Source organism: Pelobates fuscus, chromosome 11 (genome assembly GCF_036172605.1).
Source record: "Pelobates fuscus isolate aPelFus1 chromosome 11, aPelFus1.pri, whole genome shotgun sequence".
Taxonomy (NCBI): Eukaryota; Metazoa; Chordata; class Amphibia; order Anura; family Pelobatidae; genus Pelobates; species Pelobates fuscus.
The window spans coordinates 100,223,079-100,242,719 of NC_086327.1; positions in this window are offsets into that span (position 1 = coordinate 100,223,079).

Below are 19,641 nucleotides of genomic sequence, written 5' to 3' on the forward strand. Positions count from 1 at the left end.
CGATTTTGAAGATGAGAACAGAACTCTTGAGAAAGGCCATCGGCCGAAACGCATTGAGTTTTTTTTGTGTCCAGAGGACTTTTATACTTATATGTGCTCTCACCACCCACTTATGTTTGTATTCTTTTTCAGATTGACTGATACGCTTCTGCCTCAGTTTAATGTTATTACACAGAATTTGTTTACAGTTTTTATATTAGATGCAGTGATACTTTATAAAAGTTAAAAAGATTTAACAAAAATAACGAACGAAGAGGTGAATAATTCAATGAGTGGCAAATATCACTATCTGTTTTTTGATATCTATTATTGTAAAACAACAAAATCATTTAAAAAAATATTGGAAAATCAGGGCTTTTCAATGTAAACACAAGAACTTGTCACAACAATTTCCTGGGACTCCATTTGTTGGTTGTGTCAGTACTTTCCTTTTTCTCATTGGACACGTATGGTTGCACTTCTCAAAATCACAGGTGCAGAAGCTAGGTATGCTGGGACAGCATTCTCCAGGGGGTGTATGGGGCTTGCTAGCCACAGAGTCAGCAGGGCATTTCAGTTGTTCTACTTCTGGACAGGTAACATTAATGCAAATCTTCTTAACTTGAAAAATTATGGAAATAAATTAGTAAACGGTGTATAGGGTCTATAGACCATAAGAGCACATAGTTATCTAGAATTCTACATTTAACATATGGTAATACAGATACAGGGGCGGACTGACCACTCGGGCATATCGGTCATGGACCGAGGGCCCGAGACAGTCAGGGGCCCGGCTGCACAGCCATGCTCCAGCTGGAGAGATCAGAGATCTCTCCAACTGTAACGAAAAAAATATATATTTTCCTTTATTAGGTTGCTGGGGCCCCATGATGCAGCGCAGGGCCCCAGCAACCTACCACTTTGTAAATCACCCCCCTCTCACCCTCACCCGAGACCTGGCAGCTTCACCTCCTTTCTGCCAGGTCTCCTCCTTCCCACGCGGCGCTCTGTGTGATGGGAGAGGCGGAGCCAGGAAGTGACATCACTTCCTGTACTCTCCTCTCACACAGAGCGATCAGCAGGGGAAGGAGCAGCAGCCTGGGAGAGACCAGAGGGAGCAGAAAGAAAGGTAGGCACTACTTACCCCCCTCCCTCTGTCACTGGTCACCCCCCCTCTGTCACTGGTCACCCTCCCTCTGTCACTAGTCACCCTCCCTCTGTCACTGGTCACCCTCCCTCACTCTGTCACTAGTCACCCCCTCACTCTAGTCACCCCTTCCCTCCCTTACTCTGTCACTAGTCACCCCCTCCCTCACTCTGTCAATAGTCACCCCCTCCCTCCCTGACTCTGCCACCTGTAACCACCTCCCACACTCTTCCACCTGTCACCCTCTCCCTCACACATTCTGTCACCTGTCACATATGCATTCACACTGTCACTATATACAAAAAAGCACATGTAGTCATCCAGACATGCACAAGTGCATTCACACGGACTCAAATACAAACATGCATTGATACACAGGTCTTCACAATATACACATCCAAAGGAATGCTGTATTATATGTGAGTTATATTTAAAGGGGCACTATAGTCACCCAGACCACTTCAACTCAATGAAGTGGTCTGGGTGCCAGGTCCCTCAGGTTTTAACCCTTCAGATGTAAACATAGCAGTTTCAGAGAAACTGCTATTTTTACTTAGCAGGGTTAATCAAACCTCTAGTGAGTGTCATCCTGACGTACAGAATGTCTATAGGAAAGCATTGAGAAATGCTTTCCTATGGACTGTTTGAATGCGCGCTTGTTTGAATGCATGCGCATTTCGCTCCACTCGGGAGCTAACGTCGGCGGGGAGGAGAGGTCACCAGCGCCGAGGGAGCCCGGTGCTGGATAAAGGTAAGCAGCTGAAGGGGTTTTAACCCCTTCAGCGCAACGGGAGGGGGACCCTGAGGGTGGGGGCACCCTTAGGGCACTATAGTGTCAGGAAAACCGCTTTGTTTTCCTAACACTATAGTGATCCTTAAACATTTATTTAATGCACATATATTTGTGCATTCAAAGGGCCTGGGACCTAATTTTGCCCGGGGGCCCCAAAGGCTCTCAGTCCGCCCCTGTACAGATATATGTAGCATGATCAAAAATTGGGTTAGACACTCTGTTACTAACCCAAAGAAGAAAATAAAATTGTTGTACCAAAGAAACTTTGCAGTTTCATTAAAGAGTCACTCCAACCCTTTTTGGGTGAGGCACATTTTTTAAATGTAAAATGCCGTATTGGACTAATGAGGCCCCATCCTACATTTTGCAGTAAACCTCCAAAAAAGGTTTTTACCTTCCTGAAATCCAGGCATTCATCAATGCCTCCTTCCATTCCTCCACCCAATATTACCCAAGTGTCTCATGGGGTCCAATCACAGGCTTCTCTTAGAGAAGCCTGTGATTCAACCTTTTCGCTGGCTCAGAGCGCATTCACGCTACCTCAGCCAGCGAGAGGAGGAAGGGTGTGGGGAAGGAGACTAATTTTTTTTCAAAGGACGTTATTGAGCTGACAGGGAGGTGAGCAGGGAGCGCAACATTGGAGGAAGCTCTGACTGCAAGACTAAATCGCAGAGAATTGAATAGGCTGATTTCAGCTAAAACAAGAGAATGGGGGATGGGTCTGCGCCACTGTATACAACAGATAATAATATTAAGTCCAATGGAATCTGTATCGTTGTGTCCAAAGTTCTACTTTATACGATATCCAGAAGATGTCAATGACATGGAGGATAGTCCAATTGTATAAAAAATAGAAGAATTCTTACTTACAGTTGGCAGAGCTTAATCCAGCTCTGGTGTGAATGGCTTATAGCGGTATTATCCCCGCTTGCAGGATATACGGCAAGTGTCCTCTTCTATGTAGTGGCAGGTAACCAAGTTGGAAATAAAAATGGAAACAATAATGGTGCAGTATGTTCCACACATGCGATAAAAGATATAAAATATAATAGATACACTCACATTCGGTAGAGCTTCCGCTAGCTCTAGGTTGTTAGGCGTGCAGCGGTATAATCCCCGCTTGCAGGATATAGGATGAGTGATCTTGACGCGAATATCAATAGCTCGGAGAGAAGATAAAACAGCGATAGTGCTCTCAATAAAATCTTTGGTGATAAAATAAAATAATAAAATATACTCACAATATATAGGGCAGACTAACTGCTCTATGTAACAGCGTAGGTGGTATAATCCCCACCTGGGATTCTTTGGAGTATTATCTCCAGGAAATAAAAAATAAAAGACGTATACGGTATAAAATATATATAAAGGCCAGGCAGTAATAAAACATGATGGTTTAGACGTAAAAAGGACCAAAATCTATTTTATTAACAGTATATAAAAACAGTAAAAATATCCAAACGCGTTTCGCCAGTATAAGGGGGACCTATTGTGCTTCCCCCGGGCCCCACCCCTGAGTGGCGAGTGGGGGCCCTAAATACCAATAGGGGGGACCTATTGTCCTCCCCCCCGGCCCCCACCCCTGAGCGGCGGGTGGGGGCCCTAAATACCAATAGGTAGGACCTATTGTCCTCCCCCCGGACCCACCCCTGAGCGGCGGGTGGGGGCTCTAAATACCAATAGGGGGAGACCTATTGTCCTCCCCCCGGCCACCACCCCTGAGCGGCGGGTGGGGGCCCTAAATACCAATAGGGGGGGAGCTATTGTCCTCCCACCCGGCCTCCACCCCTGAGCGGCGGGTCTGGACCCTAAATACCAATGGGGGGGACCTATTGTCCTCCCCCCGGCCCCCACCCCTGAATAGCGGGTGGGGCCCTAAAAAAATGTCCCCCCTACCTATCCCCCTCACCCTAAAAATAATGGGGGGGGGGACATTTAACTAAGATCCTGTAAAAAAAAAAATAACTTACCATTCAATGATTTCTTTCTTCTAAAATTCCCCAAAAAAGGCCAAATAAATATCCATAATAACCGACGCAATAAAAAAAAAAAAGGGGGGGAATATTCACTAAGTACCAAACATTGTTATACAGGGGAATATTCACTAAATGCCAAACATTGTTATATAGAGGAATATTCACTAAATACCAAACATTGTTATATAGGGGAATATTCACTAAATACCAAACATTGTTATACAGGGGAATATTCACTAAATACCAAACATTGTTATTCAGGGGAATATTCACTAAATGCCAAACATTGTTATACAGGGGAATATTCACTAAATACCAAACATTGTTATTCAGGGGAATATTCACTAAATGCCAAACATTGTTATATAGGGGAATATTCACTAAATACCAAACATTGTTATATAGGGGAATATTCACTAAATGCCAAACATTGTTATATAGAGGAATATTCACTAAATGCCAAACTTTGTTATACAGGGGAATATTCACTAAATACCAAACATTGTTATACAGGGGAATATTCACTAAATACCAAACATTGTTATACAGGGGAATATTCACTAAATGCCAAACATTGTTATACAGGGGAATATTCACTAAATACCAAACATTGATATACAGGGGAATATTCACTAAATGGCAAACATTGTTATATAGGGGAATATTCACTAAACACCAAACATTGTTATACAGGGGAATATCCACTAAATACCAAACATTGTTATATAGGGGAATATTCACTAAATGCCAAACATTGCTATACAGGGGAATATTCACTAAATGCCAAACATTGCTATACAGGGGAATATTCACTAAATGCCAAACATTGTTATACAGGGGAATATATAGGGGAATATTCACTAAATGCCAAACATTGTTATATAGGGGAATATTCACTAAATGCCAAACATTGTTATATAGGGGAATATTCACTAAATGCCAAACATTGTTAAAAAAGGGAATATTCACTAAATGCCAAACATTGTTATATAGGGGAATATTCACTAAATACCAAACATTGTTATACAGGGGAATATTCACTAAATGCCAAACATTGTTATATAGGGGAATATTCACTAAATGCCAAACATTGTTATATAGGGGAATATTCACTAAATGCCAAACATTGTTATATAGGGGAATATTCACTAAATGCCAAACATTGTTATACAGGGGAATATTCACTAAATGCCAAACATTGTTATATAGAGGAATATTCACTAAATGCCAAACTTTGTTATACAGGGGAATATTCACTAAATACCAAACATTGATATACAGGGGAATATTCACTAAATGGCAAACATTGTTAAATAGGGGAATATTCACTAAACACCAAACATTGTTATACAGGGGAATATCCACTAAATACCAAACATTGTTATATAGGGGAATATTCACTAAATACCAAACATTGTTATACAGGGGAATATTCACTAAATACCAAACATTGTTATACAGGGGAATATTCACTAAATACCAAACATTGTTATATAGGGGAATATTCACTAAATACCAAACATTGTTATACAGGGGAATATTCACTAAATGCCAAACATTGTTATATAGAGGAATATTCACTAAATGCCAAACTTTGTTATACAGGGGAATATTCACTAAATACCAAACATTGATATACAGGGGAATATTCACTAAATGGCAAACATTGTTAAATAGGGGAATATTCACTAAACACCAAACATTGTTATACAGGGGAATATCCACTAAATACCAAACATTGTTATATAGGGGAATATTCACTAAATACCAAACATTTTTATACAGGGGAATATTCACTAAATACCAAACATTGTTATACAGGGGAATATTCACTAAATGCCAAACATTGTTATACAGGGGAATATTCACTAAATGGCAAACATTGTTATACAGGGGAATATTCACTAAATACCAAACATTGTTATACAGGGGAATATTCACTAAATGCCAAACATTGTTATATAGGGGAATATTCACTAAATACCAAACATTGTTATACAGGGGAATATTCACTAAATGCCAAACATTGTTATATAGGGGAATATTCACTAAATACCAAACTTTGTTATACAGGGGAATATTCACTAAATGCCAAACATTGTTATATAGGGGAATATTCACTAAATGCCAAACATTGTTATATAGGGGAATATTCACTAAATGCCAAACATTGTTATATAGGGGAATATTCACTAAATGCCAATCATTGTTATATAGGGGAATATTCACTAAATACCAAACATTGTTATACAGGGGAATATTCACTAAATGCCAAACATTGTTATATAGGGGAATATTCACTAAATGCCAAACATTGTTATATAGGGGAATATTCACTAAATGCCAAACATTGTTATATAGGGGAATATTCACTAAATGCCAAACATTGTTATACAGGGGAATATTCACTAAATGCCAAACATTGTTATACAGGGGAATATTCACTAAATGCCAAACATTGTTATACAGGGGAATATTCACTAAATGCCAACATTGTTATACAGGGGAATATTCACTAAATGCCAAACATTGTTATACAGGGGAATATTCACTAAATGCCAAACATTGTTTTACAGGGGAATATTAACTAAATGCCAAACATTGTTATACAGGGTAATATTCACTAAATGCTAAACATTGTTATACAGGGGAATATTCACTAAATACCAAACATTGTTATACAGGGGAATATTCACTAAATACCAAACATTGTTATATAGGGGAATATTCACTAAATACCAAACATTGTTATACAGGGGAATATTCACTAAATGCCAAACATTGTTATATAGGGGAATATTCACTAAATGCCAAACATTGTTATATAGGGGAATATTCACTAAATGCCAAACATTGTTATATAGGGGAATATTCACTTAATACCAAACATTGTTATACAGGGGAATATTCACTAAATGCCAAACATTGTTATATAGGGGAATATTCACTAAATGCCAAACATTGTTATATAGGGGAATATTCACTAAATGACAAACATTGTTATACAGGGGAATATTCACTAAATGCCAAACATTGTTATACAGGGGAATATTCACTAAATGCCAAACATTGTTATACAGGGGAATATTCACTAAATGCCAAACATTGTTATACAGGGGAATATTCACTAAATGCCAAACATTGTTTTACAGGGGAATATTAACTAAATGCCAAACATTGTTATACAGGGGAATATTCACTAAATGCCAAACATTGTTATACAGGGGAATATTCACTAAATACCAAACATTGTTATACAGGGGAATATTCACTAAATGCCAAACATTGTTATATAGGGGAATATTCACTAAATGCCAAACATTGTTATATAGGGGAATATTCACTAAATGCCAAACATTGCTATACAGGGGAATATTCACTTAATACCAAACATTGTTATACAGGGGAATATTCACTAAATGCCAAACATTGTTATATAGAGGAATATTCACTAAATACCAAACATTGTTATACAGGGGAATATTCACTGAATACCAAACATTGTTATATAGGGGAATATTCACTAAATGCCAAACATTGTTATACAGGGGAATATTCACTAAATACCAAACATTTTTATATAGGGGAATATTCACTAAATGCCAAACATTGTTATACAGGGGAATATTCACTAAATACCAAACATTGTTATATAGGGGAATATTCACTAAATGACAAACATTGTTATAAAGGGGAATATTCACTAAATGACAAACATTGTTATAAAGGGGAATATTCACTAAATGACAAACATTGTTATATAGGGGAATATTCACTAAATGACAAACATTGTTATATAGGGGAATATTCACTAAATTCCAAACATTGTTACATAGGGGAATATTCACTAAATTCCAAACATTGTTATATAGGGGAATATTCACTAAATACCAAACATTGTTATACAATTGTTATACAATGGCTGGTTTAAGCCAATCAGAGTGCTCTTTGTCATTTTACACAGCGTGGGAAAATTCCAAAGAACTTTCCCACGCTGTGTAAAATTACACAGAGCACTGAGATTGGATGGATTTCAAGCCCACCAATCAGAGTGCTCTTTGTCATTTTACACAGCGTGGGAAAATTCAAAAGAACTTTCCCACGCTGTGTAAAATGACAAAGAGCACTCTGATTGGCTTAAACCCACCAATCAGAGTGTTCTTAGCCTAATTGCAGGGCAGGGCAAGGCTTTATAAGCCTTCCCCCACCCTGCGTAACTCAGTCTGCGCGGAGCCCTCCATGGGTGAAGATAGATTATTTTTTTGCGCTCGGGTTTTTTCTTTTTCTGCATTTTTTTTTTATTTGCGCTCGGGTTTTTTATTTTATTTTAAGTTCGTCGGGTATGATGGCTTTTTATTTGGCCTTTTTTGGGGCTGAAAAATGAAGATTTTAGAAAAAAGAAGACGTCAAATGGTAAGTTTAATTTTTTTTTTACAGGTTAGTTATTTGGAACTTGAAGCAATTAAAAAAATTGGAAAAAAGTGGTAGTATTGTCATCAAACCGTTCAAACAGTTCTTTGGTAACAATTTATCACACTGTATATCAACCTAGGAAAATTACTACCTTCAATGGCGTGTGCTCATATTGTTGTGTGAAATATTGATATTTTACAGTTGTTACAGTTTTTTGTAAACAATTTATCGTATTGTATATCTATTTATAAAACTACTACCTTTAATGTAGTGTGCTCATAATGTTGTGTGTAATATTTAGATAGATGTAATATCCTTAGCCCTCTCCATACTCCAATGCTATTTAAGCTATTTAAGCCTCTAGATATTTATAATTTAGTCTATATTATCTACTAATATAGTCTTTATACTTGAATTATTGTAATTAAGTTTGGGTAATACATGTTACAGTTTTCATATCTTAATTTGGTTTTATTTCATTGTCGATTTTATTGGTATTTATTAAAGGTTAAGTTTTAACTATTTGGGAATAAGTACTACTTTATATATATCTAACTCCTTGAGAAATACTCATAGTTTTCTTTCCTTTCCTTTTTGTTTTGTAAATAATAAATAATCTGGCTCCTTTCAGGCTATTTTGTCATTCTGAACCCAAGATATCAATGACCATATTGCTAATGTTATCTTTACTCAAGTAAACAGAGTATGTTTAACCATGGGCGTAGGAACCGGGGGGGATGGGGGGGACGCATCCCCCCCAGAAAATCATGCGGGGGGGACAGGTAATGGGGAAATCCCCCCCAGCTCCGCCGGCCTCCCTTTTGCTGCAGCCGCCCGAGCGCTCTGCAGAGAGCCTCAGGCGGCTGCAGCTCTGCCCGGGCTGGTGCGTCCATGAGGGCGCACCGCCCGGGCGCAGCCAGAGGAGAGGGGCTGACAGGAGGGAAGCGCTCAGCGCTCCCTCCTGTCACTCCCTCAATGTAGCGTGGCCGAGCCCTGTATAGTCCGCCGGTACAGGGAGAATCTGTCTCCTGTACCCGGCCGGACTAACAGGAAGTGAACACTGAGTGTGCACTTCCTGTTAGTCCGCCGGATACAGGAAACAAAAGCTCCCTGTACCCGCGGACAGTACACAGCTCAGCCACGCTACAACACAGGTAGGGGAGGGGGGAAGAAAGAAACAAGGAGGGGGGGGATAAAGAAACAGGGAGGGAGGGGGGGGGATAAAGAAACAGGGAGGGAGGGAGGGGGGGGATAAAGAAACAGGGAGGGAGGGGGGGATAAAGAAACAGGGAGGGAGGGGGGGATAAAGAAACAGGGAGGGGGGGTAAAGAAACAGGGAGGGAGGGGGGATAAAGAAACAGGGAGGGAGGGGGGGTAAAGAAACAGGGAGGGAGGGGGGTAAAGAAACAGGGAGGGAGGGGGGGTAAAGAAACAGGGAGGGAGGGGGGATAAAGAAACGGAGGGGGGATAAAGAAACGGAGGGGGGATAAAGAAACAGGGGGGGGATAAAGAAACAGGGAGGGGGGGAATAAACAGGGAGGGGGGATAAAGAAACAGGGAGGGGGGATAAAGAAACAGGGAGGGGGGGATAAAGAAACAGGGAGGGAGGGGGGGATAAAGAAACAGGGAGGGAGGGAGGGGGGATAAAGAAACAGGGAGGGAGGGGGGATAAAGAAACAGGGAGGGGGGATAAAGAAACAGGGAGGGAGAGGGGGGAAAGAAACAGGGAGGGGGGAGAAAGAAACAGGGAGGGAGGGGGGGAGAAAGAAACAGGGAGGGAGGGGGGAAAGAAACGGGGGGGGGGGAGAAAGAAACAGGGAGGGAGAGGGGAGAAAGAAACAGGGAGGGAGGGGGGAGAAAGAAACGGAGGGGGGGGAGAAAGAAACAGGGAGGGAGGGGGAGAAAGAAACAGGGAGGGAGGGGGGAGAAAGAAACAGGGAGGGAGGGGGGAGAAAGAAACAGGGAGGGAGGGGGGGAGAAAGAAACAGGGAGGGAGGGGGGGAGAAAGAAACAGGGAGGGAGGGGGGGAGAAAGAAACAGGGAGGGGGTGGAGAAAGAAACAGGGAGGGAGGGGCGGAGAAAGAAACAGGGAGGGAGTAGGGGGAGAAAGAAACAGGGAGGGAGTGGGGGGGAGACAGAAACAGGGAGGGGGGAGACAGAAACAAGCAGGGGGGGAGACAGAAACAGGGAGGGAGCAGGGGGGAGAAAGAAACAGGGAGGGAGGGGGGGAGAAAGAAACAGGGAGGGAGGGGGGGCACACACACAATCACACAATCATGCAATCCTTACACAATCCTTACACACACAGAAACACACAATGCATTCCTTACACACACTCAATGCACCCTGTACACACACTCAATGCACCCCTTACAGACGCACACACTGCATCCCGTACATACACAGAATCACACCTTGCAGCCCTTACACATACAAACACAGATTCTCACAATGCATTCCTTACACACATATCAGGACATCCCCTACACACTCCACCCCCTGTGAACAAACTCATTGGTGGAACGTGAAGGTGGACCCTGGGACCCAGACCTTGAGCTGTGTAAAGGGCCCTGTGACGAAACCAATCTCGCCACACATACTGTTTTTTCTGCTTTGTGGGTGGGCTGCTGGACTAACAAAGGCACTGACCGGCAGGAGGTCAGGTACCCTGTTAGTCTTTTTGGAAAGGGGGAGAGATGTGACGAAACCAATCTCGCCACATTGTATTGGAGGAGCCTGGTTGCCCGCCTGCTGCCTTTGGATTATGGACCGGCAGCTAAAGGGTTAATTTTACTGTGCAGAAGGATTTATTTCTCCCTTTCTGCACAGCAGTTCGGTAGATTTCATCTCCCGAACAAACAGCCGTTCACCAACCTCCCCAGAGTCGTGGGAAGCAGGCCGGCGTTGTTAATTGGCCACCCAGAAGCTGGAGTGTGCCTCCTATTTACCTCCCTGAAGCTGCGGTTAATTGCCTGTTAACTGTGTGGCCGCTGTTACACTTAGCGGCCGCTAGGTGGCGCTGTTCTGGAGCTCCCCGGGCAGCCAACACTTTTCTGCCCGGCTTTCATGCACCAAAATCGGACACTTTTATGTGCAGGCACCGCTGAACCTCCAGCCCCTGGTTCTCATTCGTATGAATTTGGTGAATGCAGGGAAATTCGGTAGTTTATGTTTTATGTGAACTGTAGTAACCCAGATAGCCATGCCATGGAGCCTGTTCGTATAATTAAAGACTTTGGCTCCATGGCAATTAAAATGTATTTGTGTGATCTGGGTGCCATTCACCTAATAATGTGCACCCAGACCTGAGCTATCTGGGGATATGTTACATGTCTGTGTTTTGTGTATAAAATGTGTCTGTAGGTATTTTAAAGTGATAGTCTGTTTCTGTGTCACCATGTGCATAATGGAGTCTGGCCTTTGTCTTAGGAGATAATTGAATTACTTCATTAATTATCTCCAGGGCAGGGAGGAGGAAACCAAGATGCATTGTGGGAAAGTATTGTGGCTGTGTGTACGAAAATGATACATGTCTGTCTGCTGTTTCAGTCTTCCATCTGGTCCCCTAGGGGAGTGTCCACCAGGTGGGAGACCTGCGTAAATACAGGGGCAGGTAGCCCTGAATAAACAGACCACTGCTTGACCTTCAACACGGAGCCTTGTCTCGTTCTTGGGGGGATTCACTGTATGCTGATAGGGACTGACTGCCAGGAGTGTAAGCCGCTTGGGAGCTTTTCCTGTTCGTCTGCTAGCAGCAATTCGTGAGGTTCCAGTTCGGGAGTTTGGAGTGCTACCTTATTCCCTTGTATGCAGTTCGGGAGTTTGGTGCATTCACCTATATCCAATTCGTGAGTTTTGGTGCTTTTACAGTAGCTGTGCCTTTTTGTGAAAAGGGGATTATCGCCTAAACTGATTTTTCCCCTTTTATGCTGAAACGGTCCGTAACAATTGGTGGCAAGCGGCGGGATCGTTCCTACAGCCAGAAGGACAGCTACAGAACACCATTTCTTTGGATTTACAATTTGAGGGCAACGCATGTCTGAGTACAGCGACCCTGACAGCACCAGGATGGAACCAGCAGTGGAGTGACATGGATGACCGGGATGCATTAAGGAAAGGCATCTGGTACCAGGCCCTGGATAACGTACAGTACCAGCGGGGCAAGAGTCTCCCCAGTGAAGAGCAGCGATGGCAGACACGACTGGCACTGCGGATACCCTTCCTGGGAGAGCAGCCCCTGAAGGGATGGGTGAAGGAACTAGAGCACCGGGTATGGCAGGAGCTATGGCTGGAGGATGCCTACCAGGCGCTCTGGTGGTATATAGCACAGTATATACCCTGGACAGCCGAACATGACAAGCCAGAGGGAGAGGAGTTTGATGGTCCTGGCTTGTTATGGGAGTCCTTTGCAGAGCCTGGCTTCGGGAGCCCTGCGCAAACCAGACTGCAGGACATTTTCTATGAGAGGGAGGCTAGGCATGAGTGGGATGACCCCCATGAGGTAGAGCAAGACCTGGCTCACCTAGCAACCCTGGAGTGGGAACTGGAGCAAAACTACCGAGATCTCTTCCACTTCATTGGGAAGGCTCAGCAGGACAGTAAGGTGACAGACCCAGATCCAGACCCCTTCCGCTGGGAAGATATTGTAGAGATTTACTGGGAAGAACCCCAGGTGGCCAGTGGAGATGGGACCGAGGTCTCTCCACCGGTCCTGCAGGGAATTGGGAGCCCAGTCTCCATTCCCCAGCGGCAGTGTAAAGTGCAGGGAGAGGAGAGCAGTGTCCTCCCTCCCCAGCGGCAGGCTGAGTTACAGGGGGCAGAGGTAGTTGTTCCTGCCCCCCAGCAGCAGAGTGATATGCCAGGAGGGCAATGTGAAGTGCAGGGAGAGGAGAGCAGCCTCCTCCCTCCCCAGCGGCAGGCTGAGTTACAGGGGGCAGAGGTAGTTGTTCCTGCCCCCCAGCAGCAGAGTGATATGCCAGGAGGGCAATGTGAAGTACAGGGAGAGGAGAGCAGCGTCCTCCCTCCCCAGCGGCAGCGTGATTTTTCGGGAATTGGGAGCCCAGTCTCCATTCCCCAGCGGCAGTGTGATGGGCCGGGAATTGGGAGCCCAGTCTCCATTCCCCAGCAGCAGGACTCTGTATTGGGAGGAGAGACAGTCGGTCTCCCTAAGCAAAAACTAAAAGTATGTATGGGAGAGGAGCTTGTTACCACCTCTCCCCAGCGGCGGATCATTAATGGGCAGAGTGTTCTATCGGGAGAGGAGCTTGTTACCCCCTCTCCCCAGCGGCAGCTTAATGTACCAGGGGGAGACTGTAAACCCCCCACCGGTGCAGATGGGACCGTGGTCTCTGCACTCACCACACAGGGGGTAGGGACGGTCGGTCCTACCCCCCCACGACAGAGCTGTGTATCCAAGGGGGAGACAGTCCGTCTCCAGCAACCAGGCTCCAACCAGACTACTCCGGTGGTAGTACTGGCACCAGGACAGAGTACTGCTGGTCTCTACCCACTCAGCAACCCACCAAGGCAGCCTACCGGTCCCCCACACAGCTGTGGTGAGGCACCTGGACATGGACAAGATTCTCCTCTACCCAGGTATAGTAACAATTTATTGTGGGTGGGCTGTACTGTTTTTTCTGCTTTGTGGGTGGGCTGCTGGACTAACAAAGGCACTGACCGGCAGGAGGTCAGGTACCCTGTTAGTCTTTTTGGAAAGGGGGAGAGATGTGACGAAACCAATCTCGCCACATTGTATTGGAGGAGCCTGGTTGCCCGCCTGCTGCCTTTGGATTATGGACCGGCAGCTAAAGGGTTAATTTTACTGTGCAGAAGGATTTATTTCTCCCTTTCTGCACAGCAGTTCGGTAGATTTCATCTACCGAACAAACAGACGTTCACCAACCTCCCCAGAGTCGTGGGAAGCCGGCCGGCGTTGTTAATTGGCCACCCAGAAGCTGGAGTGTGCCTCCTATTTACCTCCCTGAAGCTGCGGTTAATTGCCTGTTAACCCCTTCAGGACCGGCCTGTTTTTGCGATGTTTGTACGTTAAGGACCAGAGCAGTTTTAACACTTTTGTGGTGTTTGTGTTTAGCTGTAATTTTCCGCTCTCTCATTTACGGTTCCCATACAAGTTATATATTGTTTTTTCACGACAAGAAGGGCTTTCTTTACATACCAGTATTTATATTATGTCATATATTGTATTTAAAAAAAATAATGAAATATGGTGAAAAATAAAAAAAAAACATGTTTTTGGACTTTTACTTGAAAAATCTTTTACTTATCTACAAAAGCTAATAAAAAAACTGCTAAATAGATTCAAAATTTTGTCCCGAGTTTAAAAACACCCAGTGTTTACATGCTTTATTGCTTTTTTTTGCAAGTTATAGGCCTATAAATACAAGTAGGAAATTGCTGTTTCAATATATATATATTTTAAATGTATCAATAGTGACATTGTTACACCGTTATCTGTCATAAATCCCCGAAACACACCTAACATGTACATATTTTTTAAAGTAGACAACCCAGGGTATTTAAAATGGGGTATGTCCAGTCTTTTTTAGTAGCCACCTAGTCACAAACACTGGCCAAAGTTAGCATTTATATTTGTTTGTGTGTTAAAAATGCAAAAACCGCTAACTTTGGCCGGTGTTTGTGACTAAGTGGCTACTAAAAAAGGCTGAACATACCCCATTTGCAATACCTTGGGTTGTCTTCTTTTGTAAATGGTATGCCATCATGGGGCTAATTCTCATTCCTTGGCTACCATACGCTGTCAAAGGCAACCTAACCAATCTGACAAATTTCAATAAAAAAAAAAAAAGTAAAATCAAGCCTTATATTTGACCCTGTAACTTTCACAAACACTATAAAACCTCTACATGTGGGGTACTGTTATACTCAGGAGACTTCGCTGAACACAAATATTAGTGTATCAGAACAGTAAAATATATCACAGCAATAATATCCTCAGTGAAAGAGCTGTTTGTGTGTGAAAAATGCAAAAAACTTCACTTTCACTGACAATATCATCGCTGTGATATGTTTTACTGTTTTGAAACACTAATATTTGTGTTCAGCGAAGTCTCCCAAGTAAAACAGTACCCCCATGTACAGGATTTAGGGTGTCATAGAAAGTTACAGGGTTAAGCACAGTGCTAGCAAATTAAATTATCTGGACTTTTGGCCTGGGTTGGCAGGCAGGTCCCTCAAATTGCAATCATTAAAATTACTTAATTAGGTAAAAATATTACATAAATATGCACGTAGAATTTTAATATATATACATATTTATATATTTGACGTCTACGTGTATATTTATGAAATTATTAATGTAATTTTGTATGTGGACATATGTATATTTCGTATTATTTTTATTTATTTATTTATACATAGATATATATATCATTACATTCTAAGTGTATTTTGATATAAATATATATATATCAATATCAAAATACTGTTAGAATAAAATTGAATATATATATATAATTTTTTTTTAATTATTAAAAATTATTTTTATTTTTTGTTATTTATTTTTATTAACATATTATTTGTATTTTATAATAATATATATATACCATATATATAGTTATTATATATATTGTATATATTCGTGTGTAATTTAAATATAAGTGTATTTTTATATTAATATACGTATATATAAATATAAAAATACACTTAGTGTGACATTATATATATGATACATATACATATATTATATATATAGATATAATACATGTATATATATCATATATATATACACATATTATAATTTTTTTTACACTGATTGTTTTTTTTTTTTACTTTATTTTATGATTTTACACTTGCAGGGAGACTGCCTGTCAGCACAGACAGTCCCCCTGCAGGCAGATACAAAGACCCCTATTGCGGTCATGTGATCGAGTGATCACATGGCCGTGGGGTCCTGATCTGCCGAGGGGGGACTGCCCGGGCAGACAGGCAGTCCCCCTGGACCGGGAGGAGAGCTGATCGCCGCCGTGGGACCGACGGCGATCAGGTAAGTAGCCCAAAACCGTTATGACGGTTCAGGACCGTCAGCGGTCCAAACGCACGTTTTACCGCTGACGGTCCTGAACCGTCAGCGGTCCTGAAGGGGTTAACTGTGTGGCCGCTGTTACACTTAGCGGCCGCTAGGTGGCGCTGTTCTGGAGCTCCCCGGGCAGCCAACACTTTTCTGCCCGGCTTTCATGCACCAAAATCGGACACTTTTATGTGCAGGCACCGCTGAACCTCCAGCCCCTGGTTCTCATTCGTATGAATTTGGTGAATGCAGGGAAATTCGGTAGTTTATGTTTTATGTGAACTGTAGTAACCCAGATAGCCATGCCATGGAGCCTGTTCGTATAATTAAAGACTTTGGCTCCATGGCAATTAAAATGTATTTGTGTGATCTGGGTGCCATTCACCTAATAATGTGCACCCAGACCTGAGCTATCTGGGGATATGTTACATGTCTGTGTTTTGTGTATAAAATGTGTCTGTAGGTATTTTAAAGTGATAGTCTGTTTCTGTGTCACCATGTGCATAATGGAGTCTGGCCTTTGTCTTAGGAGATAATTGAATTACTTCATTAATTATCTCCAGGGCAGGGAGGAGGAAACCAAGATGCATTGTGGGAAAGTATTGTGGCTGTGTGTACGAAAATGATACTGCTGTCTGTCTGCTGTTTCAGTCTTCCATCTGGTCCCCTAGGGGAGTGTCCACCAGGTGGGAGACCTGCATAAATACAGGGGCAGGTAGCCCTGAATAAACAGACCACTGCTTGACCTTCAACACGGAGCCTTGTCTCGTTCTTGGGGGGATTCACTGTATGCTGATAGGGACTGACTGCCAGGAGTGTAAGCCGCTTGGGAGCTTTTCCTGTTCGTCTGCTAGCAGCAATTCGTGAGGTTCCAGTTCGGGAGTTTGGAGTGCTACCTTATTCCCTTGTATGCAGTTCGGGAGTTTGGTGCATTCACCTATATCCAATTCGTGAGTTTTGGTGCTTTTACAGTAGCTGTGCCTTTTTGTGAAAAGGGGATTATCGCCTAAACGGATTTTTCCCCTTTTATGCTGAAACGGTCCGTAACAGGCCCCCAAAAAATGGAGCTGATTCCCGTTCTCACAGAACATTGATTTTTGGGACCACAGTTACAAACAGCCTCCAGAGAGCCTGTTCTACACCAGACCAGTGGAGCCAGACTGCAGCTAGAGCCCATCATCATCCTCATCTGGTTGTAAGTAGGAAATCTAGCATATTATTCGTGGCACTAATCTCTAATTTACCTCACATTAAAGAAACACTATAGTCCCCAGAAGCACTGCAGCTTAATGTAGTGGTTCTGGTGTCTATAGCCTATCCCTGCAGACTTTTTAATGTAAACACGGCGGCACTCCAGCACTGGCGTTAGTTAACATGGCAGAAAAATTATTGGAAAGGGTTAGGGGGGCTACTAATAAGGATAGGGGGAGAGGGGTAGGTAGAAAAATAATTGGAAGGGTTTAGGGGGGGCTACTAATATGGATGGGAGGAGGGGGGAAGGTAGAAAAATTATTGGAAGGGGTTAGGGGAGTACTAATATGAATGGAAGAGGTAGGGTGGGTTATAATATGCATGGAAGGGGTTAGGGGGTACTAATATGCATGGAAGTGGTTAGGGGGGTACTAATATGCATTGAAGGGGTAGGGGGTTAAAATGCGTGAAAGGGGTAGGTGGGGTTCTTTTGTGCATGGAAGGGGTATGGGTGGTTCTAATATTCATGGGAAGGGTAGGGGTGGTTCTAATCAGGAGGATCCCGGCGCTGTATACGGGTAAGTAAAACCCCTTCCTTGTAGTGACCCTTTAATGTTATTATTTAATCATTTATATAGCGACTGCAAATTCCGTAGCGCTGTACAATGGGATAAACAATTCCTAGTTTACGGAATAAGAATATACCCGGCGAGTAAAAATGCTATCCCCCCCAGATTTTTTTGGGTTCCTACGCCCATGTGTTTAACCCCTTAAGGACACATGACATGTGTGACATGTCATGATTCCCTTTTATTCCAGAAGTTTGGTCCTTAAGGGGTTAAATTCCATATATTGGTTACTTTTAAACCTTTAATGTACTCCCACACCTAGGATGTGTTTAGTGTTTTTTAGCTGGTAAATGATTGGTTGCAAAGTTCTAGTTATGTACAACTGTAATCAACAGACGTATTTAAACTATTTATTCTGAAAATTAAAGTCAATTATTTCAAAGTCAATTTTGTTTCAGCCATTTACATAAGATGGACTAATGAGAAGGTAATATAATTAAACAAGAAATAATAATACACAGGAGGAAATACCGTTGGTGCAGTCAGTGCGGCCTCATCAGGGTCCACAAGTTGTGGGGCCATGCTCTCATAGCCATTCAATGGCATGTCTGACTCAAAGGCCACCGTGGAGGTTCTTGGAGGAAATAAGTTCAGGTAACTTCCTGCTAGCTTACAGAGAGCCTCGCAGACTAGAAGAAGGCAGAGAGAGAAGGGAGGATGAAAAAAAGAAAAGAGCCTGGAGGAGACTCCTATCAGCTTTAGTCAGCAGCTGGATCCCACTGGATTCCAGGGACGCCACCCTTCTAAACCAAAATATGGAAACAGGAGGGTCGCTAAAAAAATGGAAATTAGAACTTGTATGTGCGTGTATGTGTTACATAGTTACATAGTTACATAGCTGAAAAGAGACTTGCGTCCATCAAGTTCAGCCTTCTTTACATATGTTTTTGCTGTTGATCCAAAAGAAGGCAAGAAACCTAGTCTGAAGCGCTTCCAATTTTTCAACAAACTAGGAAAAAATTCCTTTTTGACCCCAAAATAGCAGTCAGAAGTCTCCTTGGATCAAGCAGCTATTACCCTACTAATTAGAAATTATATCGCTGTATGTTATGTTTTTGAAAAAACAAAGGAAAATCTAAAGAGAGATGGGGAAACTCCACACCCCTACATTAGATAAACCAAGAGAGGAAACCCCGTCCTAAATGTAATGCTAAAACTTAACCTTTATTGGTAATAAAATAAAACAATGTAAACACAATAGAAAAATAAGAAAATAAATAAATGGAAATAAGGAGTGCTACCACAATAACTGTGGGTGTTTACAGTAAAAATAAAGAAAAATACTGTCCTTCAAAGCCACCTATAGGCAGAGATCAAACGTCAAAGCTAGTAACTAGATGGGGAGGGGAAAGAGGAAAAAACCAGGGTAATCCTCTGGGTCACTGAAAATGCCCCTATAGAAGAATGTGTGCTAGAAGGCTAGAGGTAACAAAATAACTAGTGCAACAGGCAACAAAGTTGCACTT